The sequence below is a fragment of the Rattus norvegicus genome, chromosome 1 (assembly GCF_036323735.1).
Source record: "Rattus norvegicus strain BN/NHsdMcwi chromosome 1, GRCr8, whole genome shotgun sequence".
Classification (NCBI taxonomy): Eukaryota; Metazoa; Chordata; class Mammalia; order Rodentia; family Muridae; genus Rattus; species Rattus norvegicus.
The window spans coordinates 73,849,231-73,869,305 of NC_086019.1; the positions used below are offsets into that span (position 1 = coordinate 73,849,231).

The window sequence follows — 20,075 nt, forward strand, 5'->3', positions numbered from 1 at the left end:
ATGGGTGCTCCCCTCCCCAACCTCCCTCCATTACCGTCCTTACCCACAACAATCGCATTCACTGGGGGTTCAGTATTGGCAGGACCAAGGGCTTCCCCTTCCACTGGTGCTCTTACTAGGCTATTCATTGCTACCAATGAGGTTGGAGCCCAGGGTCAGTCCATATATAGTCTTTGGGTAGTGGCTTAGTCCCTGGAAGATCTGGTTGGTTGGCACTGTTGTTCATAAGGGGTCTCGAGCCCCTTCAAGCTCTTTCATTCCTTTCTCTGACTCCTTCAAAGGGGTTCCCGTTCTCAGTTCAGTGGTTTAATGATGGCATTCACCTATGTATTTGCTGTATTCTGGCTGTGTCTCTCAGGAGAGATCTATATCCAGTTTCTGTCGGCCTGCACTTCTTTGCTTCATCCATTTTATCTAGTTTGGTGGCTGTATATGTATGGGCCACATGTGGGGCAGGCTGTGAATAGGTGTTCCTTCTGCCTCTGTTCTAAACTTTGCCTCCCTATTCCCTCCCAACGGTATTCTTGTTCCCCTTTCAAAGAAGGAATGAAGCATTTGCACTTTGGTTATCCTTCTTGAGTTTCATGTGCTCTGTGCATCTAGGGTAATTCAAGCATTTGGGCTAATATCCACTTATCAATGAGTGCATTCCATGTGTGATTTTCTGTGATCAGATTACCTCATTCAGGATGATATTTTCTAGTTCCATTTGCCTATGAATTTCATAAAGTCATTGTTTTTGATAGCTGAGTAATATTCCGTTGTGTAGATATACCACATATTCTGTATCCATTCCTCTGGTGAAGGGCATCTGGGTTCTTTCCAGCTTCTGGCTATTATAAATAAGGTGGCTATGAACATAATGGAGCATGTGTCTTTGTTATATGTTGGGACATCTTTTGAGTATATGCCCAAGAGAGGTATAGCTGTGTCCACAGGTAGTTCAATGTCCAGTTTTCTGAGGAACCTCCAGACTGATTTCTAGAATGGTTGTACCAGTCTGCAATCCCACCAACAATGGAGGAGTGTTCCTCTTTCTCCACATCCTCGCCAGCATTTGCTGTCACCTGAATTTTTGACCTTAGCCATTCTCACTGGTGTGAAGTGAAATCTCATGGTTGTTTTGATTTGCATTTCCCTTATGTCTAAAGATGTTGAACATTTCTTTAGGTGTTTTTCAGCCATTCGGCATTCCTCAGCTGTGATTCTTGTTTAGCTCTGAATCCCATTTTTTTTTATTAACTTGATTACGTCTTATTTACATTTCGAATGTTATTCCCTTTCCCCGTTTCCAGGCAAACATCCCCCTAATTCCTCCCCCTCCCTTTCTTTATGGGTGTTTCCCTCCCCACCCTCCCCCCCATTGGTGCCCTCCCCCCAACAATCATGTTCACTGGGGGTTCAGTCTTAGCAGGACCAAGGGCTTCCCCTTCCACTGGTGATCTTACTAGGATTGAATCCCATTTTTAATAGGGTTATTTGTCTCCCTGTGGTCTGACTTCTTGAGTTCTTTGTATATTTTGGATATAAGCCCTCAGCTGTAGGATTGGTAAAGATCTTTTCCCAATCTGTTGGTTGCCATTTTGTCCTAACAACAGTGTCCTTTGCCTTACAGAAGCTTTGCAGTTTTATGAGATCCCATTTATTGATTCTTGATCTTAGAGCATAAGCCATTGGTGTTTTGTTCAGGAAATTTTCTCCAGTGTCCATGTGTTCGAGATGCTTTCCCACTTTTTCGTCTATTAATTTGAGTGCATCTGGTTTGATGTGGCGGTCCTTGATCCACTTGGACTTAAGCTTTGTATAGGGTGATGAGCATGGATTGATCTGCATTCTTCTACATGTTGACCTTCACTTGAACCAGCACCATTTGCTGAAAATGCTATCTTTTTTCCATTGGGTGGTTTTGGCTCCTTTGTCAAAAATCAAGTGACCATACATGTGTGGGTTCATTTCTGATTCTTCAATTCTATTCCACTGGTCTATCTGTCTGTCTCTGTACCAATACCATGCAATTTTTATCACTATTGCTCTGTAAAACTGCTTGAGTTACGGATAGTGATTCCCCCAGAAGTCCTTTTATTGTTGAGGATAGTTTTAGCTATCCTGGGTTTTTTGTTATTCCAGATGAATTTGAAAATTGTTCTGTCTAACTCTCTGAAGAATTGGATTGGTATTTTGATGGGGATTGCATTGAACCTGTAGATCGGTTTTTGTAAAATGGCCATTTTTACTATGTTCATCCTGCCAATCCATGAGCATGGGAGATCTTCCCATCTTAGGGAACTTCTTAAATTTCTTTCTTCAGAGGTTTGAAGTTCTTATCATACAGATCTTTCACTTGCTTAGTTAAAGTCACACCAAGGTATTTTATATTATTTGGGACTACTATGAATGGTGTCGTTTACCTAATTTCTTTCTCGGCTTGTTTCTCTTTTGTGTAGAGGAAGGCTACTGATTTATTTGAGTTAATTTTATACCCAGCCATTTTACTGAAGCTATTTATCAGCTTTAGTAGTTCTCTGGTGGAACTTTTGGGTTCACTTAAATATACTATCATATCATCTGCAAACAGTGACAGTTTGACCTTTTCTTTTCCAACCTGTATCCCCTTGATCTCCTTTTGTTGTCTAGCTCTGGATAGAACTTCAAGAACTATATTGAATAAGTAGGGAGAGAGTGGGCAGCCTTGTCTAGTCCCAGATTTTAGTGGGATTGCTTCAATTTTCTCCACATTTAGTTTAATGTTAGTGACTGGTTTGCTGTATATGGCTTTTACTATGTTTAGATATGGGCTTGAATTCCTATTCTTTCCAGGACTTTTATCATGAAGGGGTGTTGAATTTTTCAAATGCTTTCTCAGCATCTATTGAAATGATCATGTGGTTTTGTTCTTTCAGTTTGTTTATATAATGGATCACGTTGATGGTTTTCCATATATTAAACCATCTCTGCATGCCTAGGAAGAAGCCTACTTGATCATGGTGGATGATTGTTTTGATGTGCTCTTGGATTCAGTTTGCCAGAATTTTATTGAAAATTTTTGCTTCTTAGAATTTAATGAAAATGAAGATACAACGTACTCAAACTTATGGGATACAATGAAAGCTGTGCTAAGAGGAAAACTCAAAGCTCTGAGTGCCTGCAGAAAGAACCAGGAGAGATTATATAGCAACAGCTTGACAGCACACCTAAAAGCTCTAGAGCAAAAGGAAGCAAATATACCCAGGAGGAGTAGAAGGCAGGAAATAATCAAACTCAGAGTTGAAATCAACCAAGTAGAAACAAAAAGAACTACAGAAAGAGTCAACAGAACCAAAAATTGGTTCTTTGAGAAAATCAACAAGATAGATAAACTCTTAGCCAGACTAACAAGAGGACACAGAGGGTGTGTCCAAATTAACAAAAACAGAAATGAAAAGGCAGACATAACTACAGAATCAGAAGAAATTCAGAAAAATCATCAGATCCTACTACAAAAGCCTATATTCAACAAAACTTGAAAATCTGCAGGAAATGGACAATTTCCTAGACAGATACCAGGTACCGAACTTAAATCAGGAACAGATAAACCATCTAAACCACCCCATAACTCCTAACGAAATAGAAGCAGTCATTAAACGTCTCCCAACTAACAAGAGCCCAGGTCCAGATGGGTTCAGTGCAGAATTCTATCAGACCTTCATAGAAGACCTCATACCAATACTATTCCACAAAATTGAAACAGATGGAGTGCTACCGAATTCCTTTCCATTTTTAATTCCTTCAACTCTTTGATTGTGTTTTCCTGGAATTCTTTCAGGGATTTTTGTGATTCATGTCTATAGGCTTCTGCATGTTTATTCATGTTTTCCTGCATTTCTCTAAGAGAGTTCTTCATGTTTTTCTTGAAGTCCTCCATCATCATGATCAAATGTGGCTTTAAATCTAGATCTTGGTTTTCTGGTGTGTTTGGATATTCAGTGTTTGCTTTGGTGGGAGAATTGGGCTCCAATGATGCCATGTAGTCTTGGTTTCTCTTGCTTGGGTTTCTGCTCTTGTCTCTTGCCATCACATTGTCTCTGGTGTTACATTGTTCTGCTATTTCTGACAGTGGTTAGGCCGTCCTATAGGCCTGTGTGTCAGGAGTGCTGTAGACCCATTTTCCTGTTCTCTTTCAGCCAGTTATGGGAACAGAGTGTTCTGCTTTCAGGTGTGTAGTCGTTCTTGTCTACTGCTCTTCATGTGTTCCTTGGGCGTGTGTTCTGAGTCTACCAGGAAAGTCACTTGGAGCAGAAAATTTGGTCTTACCTCTGGTCTCAGGACTGAAGTCGCTCCTCAGGGATGAGTGTCAGCTCTCCGTGAGGGCAGCAACCAGAAGGGCCTTCCCTGCCTTCATTCGGGACCCTGTGCATAGGGGGCCCAGATGGCACTATGTGTTTTCCTCTATAGTCAGAAATGTGGGTAGAGAGTAGTCTCCTCAGGCTTCCCAGGAGTGTGTGCCCCAATGAAAGTCTATCTCTCCCTCCCATGGAATTTGGGTGCAGGGAGCTGTTTGACCAGGTCCCTTCAGATCCAGGTGGTTTCTGGACCACGGCCTTGAGTGCCCTTATCTTCCTGTTCCCAGAGGCCCTATACAATTTCCTCTTGGGCCAGGGGTGTGGGCAAGGGTGGGCAGTACTGATGGTCTCTCTCACCCTGCAGTCTCAGGAGTGCCCAACTCTCTGCGCACTGAGCTCTCTCTCCCACGGGGTTTGGGAGCAGGGAGCTGTGGACTGGTATCAGCGAAGAGCATATATTCTAATATCAAATAAAATTGTCTTTCAACTAAAAGTTGTCAAAATAAGGAAGGACACTTCATCCTCATCTAAAGAAAAATCTACCACAATGAATTCTCACTTTCAACATCTCTGCTTCAACTGCAAAGGCACCCACATTCACAAAAGGAACTTTACTGAAACATAAATTTCACCATACACAATAAAAGTAGGAGACTTCAATACACCACTCTCATGAATGGACAGGTCATGGAAACAGAAACTAAACAGTTACACAGTGAAACTAACAGAAGTAATGCATCAAATGGATTTCACAGATATCTATAGAACATTTCATCCAAAAAAATGAATGTTCCTTTTTCTCAGCACTTCATGGTACCTTCTCAAACATTGACCATAAAATTGGTCTCATAATAGACCTCAATAGATACAAAGAGATTGAAACAGACCTATCCTATCAGATCACAATGGAATAAAACAGATTTTCAATAACAACAAAAACATCAGAAAGCCCACATAAACATGGAAAGTGAACAATGCTCTACATAATGTTAACTTGGTCAAGGAAGAAATAAATTAGAGCCTTTTTGGAATTTAATAAAATTAAAGGCACAACATATTGAAACTTATGGAACACAATAAAAGCATTGGTGAGAGGAAAACTCACAGCTCTGAGTGCCTACAAAAAGAAATTGGATAGAGCATGCACTAAGAGCTTGAGAGAACACCGGAAAATTCTAAAAGAAAAAGAAACCAATTTGCTCAAGAAAAGTAGATGGCAGAAAATAATCAAACTCAGAATGGAAATCAACCAAGTAGAAACAAAAAGAACTATACAAAGAATCAACAAAACCAGGATCAGGTTCTTTGTTAAAATCAACAAGATAGATAAACCTTTAGTCAGACACCTAGAGAACACAGCGACCGTATCCAAATTAAGAAAATAAAATGAAAAGGGAGCCATAACAACAGAAACTAAGAAAATTTAAAAAGGTTATCAGATCCTACTACCAAAGCTGATACTCAACAAAACTGGAAAATGTGGATGAAATAGACAATTTTCTAGACTTAGTCCAGGTACCAAAGTTAAATCAGGATCATAAAAACTATCTAAACTGTCTCATAACACCTAAAGAAATAGAAGGAGTCATTAAAAGTATCCTAACTAATAAAAGCCCAGAACCAGATGGGTTTAGTGCAGAATTCTATCAGACCTTCAAGGAAGGTATATCAACACTCTTTAAACTATTCTACAAACAGAAACAGAAGGAATACTACCCAATTTGACCGTTGAAGCCACAATTACTCTTATACCTAAACCACACAAAGACCCTAAAAAGAAAGAGAACTTCAGATCAATTTTTCTCATGAATTTTGATGAAAAAATACTCAATAATATTCTCACAATCTGAATCAAAAAGCATATCAAAGTGATCATTCACCATCATCAAGTAGGCTTCATCCCAGCGATGCAAGGGTGGTTCAATACATAGATATTCATCAAAGTGAACCACTATGTGAACAAACTTAAGAAAACAACAACAACAACACATGATCGTTTCATTAAATGTTGAGAAATCATTTGACAAAATTCAACATCCTTTCAGGATAAAAGTCTTGGAAAGATCAGGAATTCAAGGCTCATACCTAAACATAGTAAAAGAAATATACAGCAAACCAGGAGCCAACACCAAACTAAATGGAGAGAAAATTGAAGCAATCCCACTAAAATCAGGGACTAGACAAGGCTGTCCACCCTCTCCCTACTTATTCAACATAGTACTTGAAGTCCTACCCAGAGTAATTAGACAACAAAAAGAGCTCAAAGAGTTTCCAAGTGAAAGGAAGAAGTCAATATCACTATTTGCACATGATATGTTAGTATGATGAAGTAACCCCCAAAATTCCACTAGAAAACTCCTGCAGGTGATAAACAACTTCAGCAAAGTGGCTGGATATAAAATCAACTCAAACAAATCAGTAGACTTCCTCTACTCAAAGAATACACAGATAGAGAAAGAAATTAGGTAAATGACACTTTTTGCAATAACCACAATTAAAATACCTGAGGTGACTCTATCCAAGCAAGTGAAAATCTGTGTGATAAGAACTTCAAGTCTTTGAAGAAAGTAATTGAAGATCTCAGAAGATGGATTTATCTCTCATGCTCATGGATGGGTAGTATTAATATAGTAAAAATGGCTTTCCTGTCAAAAGACCAATGCAATCCCCATCAAAATACCAACTCAATTCTTTATACAGTTAGAAAGGGCACTTTGCAAATTCATTTGGAATAACCAAAAACCCAGGAGAGCGAATACTATCCTCAACAATAAAACAACTTCTGGTGGAATTACCATCCTAAACTCCAGACATATTACAGAAAAATAGTGATTAAAAACTGTATAGTATTGGTACAGAGACAGGCTTGAAGATCAATGGAATAGAACTAAAGACCGTGAAATGAACACACATATCTATGGTCACTTGATATTTGACAAAGAAGCTAAAACCATCCAGTGGAAAAAAGATAGCATTTCCAAAAATGGCACTAGTTTCTCCTTTTGTCAGCATGTAGAAGAATGCAAATAGATCCATTTTTATTGACTTGTAAAAAGTTCAAGTCCAAATGAATATGGGACCTCCACATTAGACCAGATATAATGAAAGCAATAGAAGAAAATGTGGGGAAGAGTCTTGAACACATGGGCACAGGGAAAAATTTCATGAACAAAACATCAATGGCTTATGCTCTAAGATCAACAATAGACAAATGTTTCTGTAAGTGTAAAGTGTCAAAGTTTCTGTAAGGCAAAGGAGAGTGTCAATACTACAAAATAGGAACCAACAGATTGGGAAAAGAGCTTTACCAGTCCTACATCTGATAGAGGGCTAATATCCAATATATGTGAAAAACTCAGGAAGTTAGACTCCAGAGAATCAAATAACCCTATTGAAAGTGGGGTACAGAGCTAAACGAAGAATTCTCAACAGAGGAATAATGAATGACTAAAGTAATGTTCAACAGTCTTAGTCATCATTGAAATACAAATCAAAATAACCCTGAAATTCTACCTCACACATGTCAAATTGGCTAAGATCAAAAACTTAGGTTGCTGCAAATGCTGGTGGGGATATGGAGAAAGAGCATCACTCCTCCATTGTGGACTGGTTTGCAAGGTGGTGCAAACACTCTGGAAATCTATCTGGAGTTTTCTCACAAAATTGGACATAGTACTACCTGGGGCCCTTGCTATACCACTCCTTGGCATACATCCAAAAGATGCTCCAAAATATAACAAAGACACATGGTCCACTATGTTCATAGCAGTCCTATTTATAATAGCCAGAAGCGGGAAATAAACAAGATTTATTCTAGACTACATTGTAATTCCCACATATATGATCATCAGATGAAGCAGCAAAACAGAAATAAAGGACAGGCATGATATTGTTCTGATCAACATTTTAATGAACTCACAGCTCAGTATTTTTCTTCACAATATTTGATAATATGTCTTTGGATGTTGATCACAAGTTCTGATTCCTTCCATTTATAGGGAGACACCACCTGCCACTCCTTCAAAACCTTAAATTAAACTCAATTTCTTTATTATTACTGCTTTATTCATTTTCAATTAAGGAAACAAACCTCATAATCACACAACTCATAGGAATTTCGCAAGTGAAACCTGACTTGGAAGCCAGCATGTAAAGCATGAGTAAATACTTTAACATTTTCAAGAGTCTATGCGTTTACAAAATTCTATGTACTTTGTGTTTATATTGATTAATTCATCATTGTTACTGATAATATATGGGTAATATGCAGTTGAAAACTGTCAGGACAATTACTATATTGCAAATTCTACTTTTCTCTATGATACAACAAAATTAATTTTTAATGTTATTCTAAGGTCTGAGGTTATTGGCATGTAGGTTTGTATTTCTTTCATGTGAGAAGATAGGGCCACTTTTCTACCATGTTTAGTGACATGCACAGTCATTGCAATGCCATGATATTCTTGGATTTCTAGAACTACACACAAATTTGGTAATGTCAATTTTTTTTCCTACAACATTTGTTCATTTTAATTTTTGTTCAGTTTTTGGTAACTAATTTTAATTAGCTTCAATGGGGCAAGCCTTTTTAGGGTTCCTTCCATTTAATGTTTTGGTTGAACCAATATTGTTGGTCCTATGTCTCTATTCTAACTCACACTTATTGTTGCATGTACATTTCTCCTTCTTTCTTAACATAAGAATTTCCTTATTTTTACAAATTCTATTTTATCAAATATATATTTTTTATTTCTAAATGACATTGACTTGGCTTCTATCTTGATTCTGAGGAAAAACTTTTATATCTAGAAGGGTTACAGTTTTGTCTACGACTTCCTTTGGTGGGTATTTACTTATGGAGGTTGTGCGAGCTTTGGAAGGAAGGGCTTATTTTTCAAACTAGATGCTGTAGATTTCTTTCTTGGATCTGGGTGAATTTTAGAATCCAGGTTTCTGGGTTCTTAGTTCCTCTCTGATTCTATTTAGGTGACTGAGGTGGTAAGATGGCTAATTGGGTAGAAGTGGTTGCTGCCAAGCCTGATGAACTCAACATGAATGCTCTGGGATGTGTTACCAAAAGGTAAGTGAACAAGGATCCAGGCTCCGTTGGTGTGGGGCAATGACACATGGCTGAAATTAAAGATACAATGAATCCCGAATGCAAAATGGGCAAAGAACCTTGTTTCTAGTGGCAGCCTTCAGAAAACTGAGGGGAGAGTTCTGTATTCCTAATCAGAAAACAGGGTAGTTTCTTTTAGGGAGATGGCCACAGAGAAAATCGCTGAAAAGAGACACTTTCCCAGGGACTCTAGTTTTTCTTCATATTTTAAGACAGGTTCTCCTGTAGTCAAGGCTTGCCTCTAACATGTTACATAGTCCAGAATGACTTTGAACTTTTGAGTGACTGCCCCCATCTTCTGAGTGTTGTCATAGAAATATATGACACCATGTCTGGGGCTTTGGAGCCAAATCAGGACTTTGAGCACACAAGTAAACATTATGTCAACTGAAGTAAATCCCAGCCCATCTATCCTGGCTAGGTTTTTCCCCTTTATTTTTTATTGGATATTACTCTTTATCTACATTTCAAATGTTATCCCCTTCCCAATTTGGCCTCTGGAACCCCCATCCCATTCCCCAACTATATGTATTTCCATATTTTGAACCATCCCTGCATCCCTTGCATGAAGTCTACTTGATCATGATAGATGATCATTTTCATGTGTTCTTGGATTTGATTTGCAAGAATTTTATAAAGTATTGTCGCATCGATACTCCTAAGGTCAACTGGTCTGAAGTTCTGTCTTTGCTGGGTCTGTGTGTGGTTTAGGTGTGAGTGTATTTGTGGATTCATAGAATGAATTGAGTAATGTTCCTCTGTTTCAATTTTGTGGAATAGTTTGTTGAGTATTGATATTGCATGTTCTATAAGGTCTGATAGAATTCTTCACTAAACACTGGGGTTTTTTTAGGGGGGGAGACTTTTAATGACTGTTTCTATTTCTTTAGGGGTTCTGGAACTCTTTACAAGTTTTATCTGATCCTGATTTAACTTTGGTACCGGTGTCTGTCTAGAAAATGGTCCATTTCCACCAGATTTTCCAATTTTGTTGAGTATAGGCTTTGGTAGTAGGAATTAATGATTTTTTAAAATTTCCTCAGTTTTTTTGCTTTGTCTCCCTTTTTATTCCCAATTTTGTTAATTTGGATACTGTCTCTCTGCCTTCTGGTTAGTATGGTCAAGGGTTAATCTGTCCTATTGATTTTCTCAAAGAACCATGTCCTGGTTTTGTTGATTCTTTGTATATTTCTTTTTGTTTTCACTTGGTTGATTTCAGCTCTGAATTTGTTTATTTGCTGCCATCTATTCCTTTTGGGTATCTTTGCTTCTTTTTGTTCTAGAGCTTTCAGGTGTGTTGTTGAGCTGCTAGCGTATGCTCTCTCCAGTTTCCTTTTGGCAGCACGCAGGGCTATGAATTTTCCTGTTACCACTACTTTCATTGTGTCCCATAAGTTTGGGTATGTTGTGCCTTCATTTTCATTAAATTCTAAAGTCTTTACTTTCCTTCTTTATTTCTTCCTTGGCCAAGTTATCTTTGAGTACAGCGTTGTTCAACTTCAATTTTTTTTGGTTCTTTTTTTTTTTCGTAGCTGGGGACTGAACCCAGGGCCTTGTGCTTCCTAGGTAAGCACTCTACCACTGAGCTAAATCCCCAGCCCCCTCAACTTCAATTTTTATAAGGGCTTTATGTCATTTTGTTGTTGTTGTTGTTGTTGTTGTTATTGAAGATCGATCTTAGTCCATGGTGATCTGACAGAATGCATGAGATTATGTCAATCATCTTCTATCTGTTGAGGCCTGTTTTGTGACCAATTACACAGTCATTTTTGGAGAAGGTACCATGAGGTGTGAGCATAAGATATATTCTTTCTTTTAGGATGAAATATCCTATTGATATGTGTCAAATCTATTTGGTCCATAACTTCTCTTAGTTTTACTGTGTCTCTGTTCAGTTTCTGTTTCCATAATCTGTCCCTTAATGAGAGTGGGGTGTTGAAGTCTCCCACTATTATTGTGTGTGGTGCAATGTATGCTTTGAGCTTCAGTAAAGTTTTTTTTTTATGAATGTTGTTGCCCTTGCATTTGGAGCCTAGATATGCAGAATTTAAAGTACATCTTGGATAATTTTTTTTGATGAGTATGAAATGCCCTTCCTTATCCTTTTTTATAACATTGGATGAAAGTCAATATCTTTTATTCAGTATTAGAATGGCTACTCCAGCTTGTTTCTTGGAACCATATGCTTGGAAAACTTTTTTCCAGCCTTCTATTCTGAGGTAGTATCTGTCTCTCTCACTGAGCTGCATTTCAATTAAGCAGCAAAATGCTGGGTCCTGTTTAGGTTTCCAGTCTTTTAGTCTATATCTTTTTATTGAGGAATAGTTTCCATTTTTATTACAAGATATTCAGGAGTAGTGATTGTTGTTTCCTGGTATTTTTGTTGTCAGAGGGAGAATTTTTTTCTTTGACTATTTTCTTTTGGGTTTGTTGCAAGATTATTTTCTTGCTTTACCGAGGGTATAGTTTCCATCTTTGTGTTGAAGATTTCCATCTATCATCTTTCATAGTGCTAGATTTATGGAAATATACTGTATGAATTTGGTTTTGTCATGGAAGATTTTGTTTTCTTCATCTATGTTAATTGAGAGTTTTGCAGGGTATAGTACCCTGTTCTGGCATTTGTGTTGTCTTATGGTCTGTATGGCATCTATCCAGAATCATCTAGCTTTCATGGTCTCTGTTGAAAAGTATGGTGTATTTCTGATAGGTCTTTTAATATTCTTTCATTGTTTTATGCATTTGGTGTTTTGATTATTGTGTGAGGGGAGCAATTTCTTTTTTTTTTTTTTTTGTCCAATCTATTTGGAGTTCTGTAGGCCTCTCCTATTTTTATAGGCATCTCTTTCTTTAGGTTAGGGAAGCTTTTTTCTATAATTTTACTGAAGATATTTACTGGCCCTTTAAATGAATAATCTTATGTCTCTTCTCTACCTATTATTCTTAGGTTTTGTCTTCTCATTGTATCCTGGATTTCGTGGATGTTTTGTGCTAGGAGCTTTTTGAGTTTTGCAAAAAAAAAAAAAAAAAATTCATCGTTGTGTCAATGTTTTCTATGGTATCTTCTGCACCTGAGATTCTCTCTTCTATCTCTTGTATTCTGTTGGTGATGTTTACATCTATGATTCCTGATCTCTCTTAGGTTTCCAATCTCCAGGGTTGTCTTCTTTTGTGATTTCTTTATTGTTTCTACTTTCATTTTTAGATTCTGGATGGTTTTGTTCAATTCCTTTACCTGTCTGGTCATGTTCTCCTGTATGTCTTTAAGGGAATTATTCATGTCCTTCTTAAAGTTATTAATAATAATAATAATAATAATAATAATAATAATAATAATAATGAGCTTTGATTTTTTAACTCTGATTCTTGCTTTCCAGGTGTCATAGGGTATCTAGGACTTGATGTATTGGGAGAACTTGGTTCTGAGTGTGCCAATTAGCCTTGGTTTCTATTGTTTATATCCTTGCACTTGCTTCTTGTTATCTGGTTATCTGTAGTGTCTGTACTAGCTGTCTCTGACTGGAACCTGTCCTTTCGTGATCATGGTTGTGTCAGAACTCCTCAGAATCCAGGTGATCTTGGTGATCCTATGATCTTGGGATCCTGAGTGTGTCAGAGCTCCTGGGAGTCAAGCTACCTCTGAGATACAGAAGTCTTGGTATGACCAAGCTCCTGAGATTCTGTTGTGTCAGAGCTCCTGGGAATCAAGCTTTCTCTGGGTTTCACAGGAGTGCGTGAGAGGAGACCAGAGCCCTGAGTTTGCTACTGGCACAGATACAAGCCGAAAGGAACCCATGCCTCTGGTTAGGTAGTGGTTTGTGTTTCTCTGGTGACTATATGGGTCCTAGCTATGTTGGTTGTTTGTGAAGGCATTGTGGTCTCAATTGTGACATTGAGTGTGTCAGAGCTCCAATGCTTCTGGGTATGGGTGATCTTCTGGGAGACAAGCTTCCTCTGTGATCCTATGCTCCTATGATCCTCGGCCTGTTAGCGTACTCTATTCCTGTGATCCTGAGATCCTGAGATCTTGGGGGTGTTAGAACACCTGGGTGATGAGCTACCTCTGAGTGTTGTGGGAACAGGTGGGGGACCAGTGCCAAGGTCTGTTCAGGGAACAATTTCAGACTGGAAAAGGACCCATGCCAATAGCTGAGGGGGAGTTCGTGCATCCCTGAATCATGGAGGGGGATCCAGTCACTCTGGGTGTTGGGGAAGATATTGAGCCTTTCTCATCTGTGTTCCTGGGCATGCTAGAGCAGCTGGGTGATGGGCTTCCTCTGAGTATTGTGGGAATAGGTGCAGGTCCATTGCCCAAGGTCTGCTGGGTCAGGGTTCCTGCATCATTGGATCCGGGGGGACCCAGTTACTCCACGTAATGTGGCCGATGTTGTGCCCCCCTCACCTGTGATACTAGGCGTGTTAGAGGACCAGGGTGATAGGCACAGCATTCTCAAAGTGCACATATATATTTCCTGAGAAAACATACACACAAGGAAAATAGAAATCAATACATAAACCATTTTAAAAATAACTTTTAACCTTAAAATAAAGTTTTATTTCCTAGGATACGAATAAATGCTTAGGCTTTTGAGCTTTTAATAAAATGCAGTTTTCCCGGTATGCTCTAACCTAACTGAAAGATATCCCAGGTCCCAAATTGATTTCAGAAACAGAAGTTGGGCTTGATATTTAATATATCACTAGAAATATACATTTTTGCCACTAAAGGGGCCAAGACAATAGGAGGAAATACAGGTGACCTACTAACATAGTAATTACCCTGTATAAAATGAAATATGAAATATGAACATATATTTAACAAATAATTGCCCGGCCCACAGCTCCAGGCTCCCAAACACCATAGGGGAGAGAGCTCAGCACCCAGACAGGTGGGCAATCCTGAGACTGCAGGGCAGGAGAGACCTCCAGTACTGCCCACACTGGTCACATCCCTGGCCCAAGAGGAAACTGTATAGGGACACTGGAAACAGGAAGATAGGGGCAGTCAAGCTGCAGGAACACTGCAGTCCAGGCTGCAGTCCAGACTGCGCCTGGATCTGAAGGGACCCGATCAAAGAGGTCCCTGCACCTAAATCCCATGTGAGGGGGAGCTGGACCTTCAGAGGGGCAAACATGCCTGGGAAGCCAGAGGAGACTACTCTCTGCCCACATTTCTGACTCTAGAGAAAAACACCTAGCGCCATCTGGGCCCCCTGTGCACAGGGACCCGAGAGAAGGCAGGGCAGGCCTTTCTGGTTGCTGCTCTCACAGAGAGCTGAAACCCAGCTCCGGGAAGTGACTTCAGGCCCGAGACCAGAGGTAAGACCAACTTTTCTGCTACAAGTGACTTGCCTGGTGGACACAGAACAGAGGCCCACAGGAACAACTGAAGACCAGAAGACGGGAATGACTACACGTCTGAAAGCAGAAAACTTGGTTCTCATAACTGGCTGAAAGAAAACAGGAAAACAGGACTGTAGCACTCCTGACATACAGGACAATAGGACGGTCTACCCACTGTCAGAAATAGCAGAACAAGGTAATATCAGAGATAACGTGATGTCAAGAGGCAAGTACAGGAAACCAAGCAACAGAAACCAAGACTACATGGCATCAACGGAGCCCAATCTCCCACCAAAGCAAACACTGAATATCCAAACATACCAGAAAAGAAATATCTAGCTGTAAAATCACATTTGATCATTATGATGGAGGACCTCAAGAAAGAAATAAAGAACTCCCTTAGAGAAATGCAGGAAAACACAAATAAAGAAGCAGAAGACTACACTAAGAACAGCAGTTGGGGTTGGGGATTTAGCTCAGTGGTAGAGCGCTTGCCTAAGAAGCGCAAGGCCCTGGGTTCGGTCTCCAGCTCCGAAAACAAAACAAAACAAAACAAAAAAAGAACAGCAGTTAATAAATGGGACCTCGGGAAACTGAAAAGAAGCAGAAGACTATAAAGAGGAAACACAAAATTCACTGAAAGAATTACAGGAAAACACAAAGAAAGAGGTGAAGGAATTAAAAATGGAAATAGAAGAAATAAAAAAAGAACAAAGGGAGACAACACTGGGTACAGAAAAACAAAGGAAGACACGAGAGCCATAGATACAAGCATCACCAACAGAATGCAAGAGATAGAAGAGAAAAGAAGCAGAAGCTCTCAGGAGCAGAAGATTCCATAGAAATCATCGATCCACCTGTCAAAGATAATGGAAAATGGAAAAACCTACTGGCCCAAAGCATACAGGAAAACCAGGACACAATGAGAAGATCAAACCTAAGGATAATAGATATAGAAGAAAGTGAAGACTCCCAACACAAAGACCAGTAAATATCTTCGAAAAAATCATAGAAGAAAACTTCCCTAACCTAAAGAAAGAGATGCCCATAAACATACAAGAAGCCTACAGAACTCCAAATAGATTGGACCAGAAAAGAAACACCTCCCAACACATAATAGTCAAAACACCAAATGCACAAAATAAATAAAAAAATATTAAAATCAGTAAGGGAAAAAGGTCAAGTAACACATAAAGGCAGACCTACCAGAATTACACCAGACTTCTCACCAGAGACTATGAAAGCCAGAAGATCCTGGACAGATGTCATACAAACCCTAAGAGAACACAAATGCCAGACCAGGTTACTGTATCCAGCAAAACTATACATTAATATAGATGGAGAAACCAAGATATTCCATGAAAAAACCAAATTAACACAATATCTTTCTACAAATCCAGCCCTACAAAGGATAATAAATGGTAAAGCAAAAACACAAGGAGGCAAGTTATACCCTAGAAAAAGCGAGAAACTAATCATGTTGAAAGAAAAAGAGAGAGAGAGAGAGAGAGAGAGAGAAGACAAGCACACAAACAATCTCACATCCAAACCCGAATATAAGAGGAAGCAAAAATCACTATTCTTTAATATCTCTCAACGTCAATGGACTCAATTACCCAATAAAAAGACACATATTAACACACTTGCTATGCAATGAGGACCCTGCATTCTGCTGCCTATAGGAAACACACCTCAGAGACAAAGACAGACAATACCTCAAGTGAAAGGCTGGACAACAACGTTCCAAGTAAACGGTCAGAAGAAGCAAACTGGAGTAGCCATTATAATATCGAATAACATCGACTTTCAACCAAAAGTCATCAAAAAAGATAAGGAATAAAACTTCATATTCATCAAAGGAAAAATCCACCAAGATGAACTCTCAGTTCTAAATATCTATGCTCCAAATACAAGGGCACCTACATATATAAACAAAACCTTACTATGGCTCAAAGCACCACCTCACACAATAATAGTAGGAGATTTCAACACGCCACTTTCATCAATGGACAGATCATGGAAATAGAAATTAAATAGAGACAATAGACAGATTAAGAGAAGTCATGAACCCAATGGACTTAACAGATATTTATAGAATATTCTATCCTAAAGCAAAAGGATATACCTTCTTCTCATCACCTCATGGTACTTTCTCCAAAATTGACCCTATAATCTGTCATAAAACAGGCCTCAACAGATACAGAAAGATTGAAATAATCCCATGCGTCCTATCAGACCACCATGGGCTAAAGCTGGCTTTAATAACTATAAGAATGCCCATATTTACATGGAAGTTGAACAATGCTCTACTCAGTGATAACCTGGTCAAGGAAGAAATAAAGAAACAAATTAAAGACTTCTTAGAATTTAATGAAATTGAAGGTACAACATACCCAAACTTATGGGACACAATGAAAGCTGTGTTAAGAAGAAAACTCATAGCTCTGAGTGCCTCCAGAAAGAAACAAGAGAGAGCATATTTCAGCAGCTTGACAGCACACCTAAAATCTCTAGATCAAAAAGAAGCAAAAACACCAAGGAGTAGAATGCAGGGAATAATCAAACTCAGAGCTGAAATCAAACAAGTAGGAAAAAAAAGGACTAAAAAGGACTATACAAAGAATCAACAGAACCAAAACTTGTTTATTTGAGAAAATCAACATGATAGATAAACCCTTAGCCAGACTAACCAGAGGACACAGAGACTGTGTCAAAATTTTAAAAAATCAGAGATGAAAAGGGAGACACAACAGCAGAATCAGAGGAAATACAAAAAAACATCAGATCCTACTACAAAAGCCTATATTCAATGAAACTTGAAAATCTGGAGTAAATGTACAATTTCCTAGACAGATAGATAACAGGTACTGAAGTTAAATCAGGAACAGATAAACCATTTAAGCAACCCCATAATTGCTAAAGAAATAGAAGCAGACATTCAAAGTCTCCCAACAAAAAAGAGCACAGGTCCAGATGGGTTCAGTGCAAAATTCTATCAGACCATCACAGACCTCATATCAATATTATACAAACTATTCCACAAAATTGAAACAGATTGAGCACTACCAAATGCCTTCTATGAAGCTACAATTACTCTTGCAACTAAAACAGACACGGACCCAACAAAGAAAGAGAACTTCAGACCCATTTGCCTTATGAATATCGACACAGAAATACTCAATAAAATTCTTATAAACCTAATACAAGGCCACATCAAAACAATCATCCATCATGATGAAGTAGGCTTCATTTCAGGCATGCAGGGATGGTTTAATACTGAAAACCATCAACATAAACTACAATATAAACAAACTGAAAGAAAAAAAACACATGGCCATTTCATTAGATACTGAGAAAGCATTTGACAAAATTCGACACTCTTTCATGATAAAAGTCCTGGAAAGATCGGGAATTCAAGGCCCATATCGAAACATAGTAAAAGCCATATACAGCAAACCGGTAGCTAACATTAAACTAAATGCAGAGAAACTTGAAGCAGTCCCACAAAAATCAGGGACTAGACAAGGCTGCCTACACTCTCCCTACTTATACAATATCCTCAAGTCCTACCCAGAGAAATCAGACAACAAAAGGAGATCAAAGGGATACAGAATGGAAATGAAGAAGTAAAAATATCACTATTTGCAGATGATGTGATAATATATTTAAGTGATCCCAAAAGCCCCATCAGAGAACTACTAAACCTGACAAAGGCCATTGACAAAGTGGCTGGGTACAAAATTAACTCAAATAAATCATTAGCCTTCCACTACACAAAAGAGAAACAAACCAAGAAATAAATTAGTGAAATGACACGCTTCATAATAGTCCCAAATAATAGAAAATACCTCTGTGACTTTTAGCAAGCAAGTGAAAGATCGGTATGATAAGAACTTCAAGCCTCTGACGAAAGAAATTTAAGAAGATCTCAGAAGATGGAAAGATATTCCATGGTCATGGATTGGCAGGATTAATAAAGTAAAAATGGCCATTTTACCAAAACAGATTCAATGCAATCCCCATATAAACACCAATCCAATTCTTGACAGAGTTAGACAGAACATTTTCAAATTCACCTGGAATAACAAAAAACCCAGGAGAGCTAAAACTGTCCTCAACAATAAAAGGACTTCCGGGGGAAACACTATCCCTGAACTCAAGCAGTATTACAGAGCAATAGTGATAAAAACTGCATGGTATTGGTACAGAGACAGACAGATAGACCAGTGGAATAGAATTGAAGACCCAGAAATGAACCCACACACCTATGGTCACTTGATTTTTGACAAAGGAGCCAAAACCATCCAATGGAAAAAAGATAGCATTTTCAGCAAATGGTGCTGGTTCAACTGGAGGTCAACATGTAGAAGAATGCAGATTGATCCATGCTTATCACCCTGTATGAAGCTTAAGTCCAAGTGGATCAAGGACCTCCACATCAAACCAGATACACTCAAACTAATAGAAGAAAAAGTGGGGAAGCCTCTCAAACACATGGGCATTGGAGAAAATTTCCTGAACAAAACACCAATGGCTTACGCTCTAAGATCAAGAATCGACAAATGGGATCTCATAAAACTGCAAAGCTTCTGTAAGGCAAAGGACACTGTGGTTAGGACAAAACGGCAACCAACAGATTGGGAAAAGATGTTTACCAATCCTACAACAGATAGAGGCCTTATATCCAAAATATACAAAGAACTCAAGAAGTTAGACTGCAGGGAGACAAATAACCCTATTAAAAATGGGGTTCAGAACTAAACAAAGAATTCGCAGCTGAAGAATACCCAATGGCTGAGAACCACCTAAAGAAATGTTCAACATCTTTAGTCATAAGGGAAATGCAAATCAAAACAACCCTGAGATTTCACCTCACACCAGTGAGAATGGCTAAGTACAAAAACTCAGGTGACATCAAATGCTGGCGAGGATGTGGACAAAGAGGAACACTCCTCCATTATTGGTGGGATTGCAGACTAGTACAACTGTTTTGGAAATCAGTCTGGAGGTTCCTCAGAAAATTGGACATTGAATTACCTGAAGACTCAGCTATACCTCTCCTGGGCATATAACCAAAAGATGCCCCAACATATAACAATGACACATGCTCCTCTATGTTCATAGTAGCCTTATTTATAATAGCCAGAAGCTGGAAAGGACCCAGATGCCCTTATTATTCCTTAAGAGGAATATTACTCAGTTTTCAAAAACAATGACTTTATCAAATTCATAGGCAAAAGGATTGAACTGGAAAATATCCTGAGTGAGGTAACCCAATCACAGAAAAACACGCA

The 20,075-nt window shown here is 38.7% G+C and overlaps 1 protein-coding gene across 1 annotated transcript in view; it reads right to left on the minus strand.

Moving 5' to 3' along the window:
- The window catches only part of Zik1 (zinc finger protein interacting with K protein 1), a 46,773-nt gene that overhangs the window by 17,465 nt on the left and 9,233 nt on the right, over window positions 1-20,075 (minus strand). The window contains exon 3 of the mRNA XM_039100336.2: window positions 13,841-13,910. The gene's annotated coding sequence lies outside the window, so the exon portion shown is untranslated. The remainder of the gene's footprint in view (window positions 1-13,840; window positions 13,911-20,075) is intronic.